Here is a 2852-nt window from a genome sequence, read left to right on the forward strand (position 1 = left end):
CGGCTACTAGCTGGGCCCCTTGTCTTCCTGCCATTTCCTGTACGCCCTCTTCGCTTGGATCTCGCCGCGTAATTGTTTTTATACGCACGAACTCTTCGAGCGCGTACTCTCGCCCCGCGGAAGCTACTCGAGCGACTCCTTGGAATCCTGTAAGTGCTCAGCAACCCCCACCCACACCCTACATCCGGCGATGAGGGAGGTGGATTTGGCGCGGGGGAACACTCCACGCGCCGATCCTAAGGCGGATTCCGCCATGGTTTGGATCCCACATAGTCGTTGGTCACCACCTCCTCCTGGGTCAGACACAACTCGTCACGGAGCCGGTCCAAGCTCGCATCCGCAGCTGCCCCAGCAGTCTGGATATCCTCCATGTCCCGCTCGAGGTCGTGGATCCGGGATTGGAGCTGGTGGACCTCAGATCCAGCGAGCGCCATCTCCCTAAGGAGATGGTCGTTGTCATCCCGCATGACATCTCGCTGACGGGAGGCGCGATCCAGCCGTCCGGTCAGGTCGCGGATCTCGACCGCCTGATCAGCCAACAAGAGTCGCAGGTCCTGCGACCGAGAGGCCGCACGGTGCTCCCACCCCTGGATCTCCATAGCCTGGTCATGGATTTGGGCTCGCAAGGTCTGAAGTTGGGTAGTGTGCAGAGACGCAGCTTGGTCTTGGGCATCTTGAGCCGTCTGGAGCTCCGCCGTCAGGGTTTGCACCTGATCGGAAAGAGCCTGGGCTAGAACCCTCAGATCGGTGGGCGACATAGAAGACGGACTGACCGGAGGGGTGGTGGATGGGGCCTTGCCCGACGATTTGCCGGTACGCTTGGCGGGAGACATGTGTCGCGAAGGAGAGAACGCGGTTGTGGATGCTGGTGATGCACGTCGTGGACGCTGTTGTGCAGCGCCGACCACGTACAGGAGGCGATTGTGGTGAAGTGCTTTCTCAGAAATAAGAGAATGGTCCTGACGCGGGGTCACTATCCCGAATCAGTGACAATTTCAAGTGATTATAGAGGATTTGGGTTGTTTGGCACGGGTGCAAGTTGCCTGTGGTGGATTAGCCATGGCGAGCAGCACCCCGTATGGAATGACGATGGATCTGATATGAGCGATGTACGAGAAGGCAAGATCCACCAAGACTTACCTCGGATCCACCCTTACCTGGATTCACTAAGATGAATATGGGATTTATTATACCAGGAGTGAGTTGGAGGTGTGGATTTCTATGGAGAGAAGAGTGTGTTCGGTGCCTCTTTGAGCGGTGGGATCTAGTAGCCACGGCTTATGAAAGAGTCAGATTCCCCGCGCGAGTTACCCCGGATCCCATACTCCTGAGTTCGTATCCAAGGAGGGAGGATCCCGCCTGGAGGGACCTGGATCCAGGGTATAGGGATGAGGGATACAGTGGATCTCGAACTTTCGTGGGACAACGGAGATCACAGACGGTTGCGAGATGATGTTGGATGATTGGAGAGCTCGGATCCACGGCGAGTGTACCATTACAGTGAGGTGGATCCAAGCGACCTGGATTCGGATGAGTGTACCCATAATAGGGTGACCATGATGATTACGTCATATATCCGGTAGATCTGAAGATAACACAGCTGGGATGATGGGTCAAGGGAAGAAGGGACATGCAGCCGAGCCTGGTAAGGGATTTAGCAGATGAAAGACATAGAAGGTAGAAACCCAGGCAGGTATAGGCTTAAATATCAATACAGACTCCAATTTGCACAGTGACACGCAAGTGCCTTCCTGCCCTCAAGAACCGGAACTACATTGGCCGTACGAGCTCCGAGAAGGTTGGGAATTGCGAATCTAGTGTTGGTAGTGATAACTGGATAATACATTGGCCAGATCCTACACCCTAGTGAGCTTTTCCTTTACTTGTGCAGATCCGACAGGTTAACCGAATTTACTACTTGGTCGGTTACACCCTAGGGGCTCTCAACTCTCAAGATCCCGTCACAGGAGGCGGCAAGTACGACTTAAAGGACAGCACAAAGGCAAGGGAACACACCCGCAAGGCAACCCTACGGCTAGATCCACGATCTAGGCCCCGGATCCATAAGCTCGAATATTCGCTTAGGATACGGAACCATCCACGGACGCAGAGTGAAGATTTTCCACTGCTGCTCCACCCCATCCCCACGTCTCGCCAAGACACTCAAGCTTCACCACTTGAACTCTTCGGAAGTTACCGAGAGAGCAGATCCCGCCCTACCGACGGGTACACAAGGTGAGGAAAGTTCAGCAGAACACGGATCATCGGGGGACCCCCTCCGTTAGTCGGTGTCTGGGCGCAGTTGGTAAGTTGGATCTGGCAATCTCGCAGATTTTGCTGATCCCGGTACACCACATAAATTACCCCGTACAATTTTTTGTACAATCTTTCATTGCCCCTGCGCAATGCTATCTTAGTCAGATGTGATTCGCGTATTCTTGCAAGAGGCGTTTCCTCACCATTCCTATTAAACCAGCGCATCGAACACCAAACAACCAGCACGCTGAAATTAGACTTTGTCGTCGAGTTCGGCGTTGCGTTGCCGTTTTTTTAAAAGCTTAAAAACTCAGAAGTTAAAAGTAGTCGTTGGTTTCAAGTACTCGTCGAATGATACATTTAGCCGAGTTTGACATGATGAGACCGTGCGAATCGATGGGCCGATGACATCCACACTACATTTCTCGCTCCCCACCCTAACTTTCCTTACCTCACGACTTCAACCTTGATCATGGCAATGAAGTTGTCCCTCCGTGCAGAAGGTGCACTTCTTGCATTTAAGTTTGTGCAACACCATCACCTTAAAGTCAGAGAAGTATATGTTGGGCAGAGTCGTGGCGAGCTCGTACAGAGAA

Source organism: Phytophthora infestans, genomic scaffold (assembly GCF_000142945.1).
Source record: "Phytophthora infestans T30-4 supercont1.171 genomic scaffold, whole genome shotgun sequence".
Taxonomy (NCBI): Eukaryota; Oomycota; class Peronosporomycetes; order Peronosporales; family Peronosporaceae; genus Phytophthora; species Phytophthora infestans.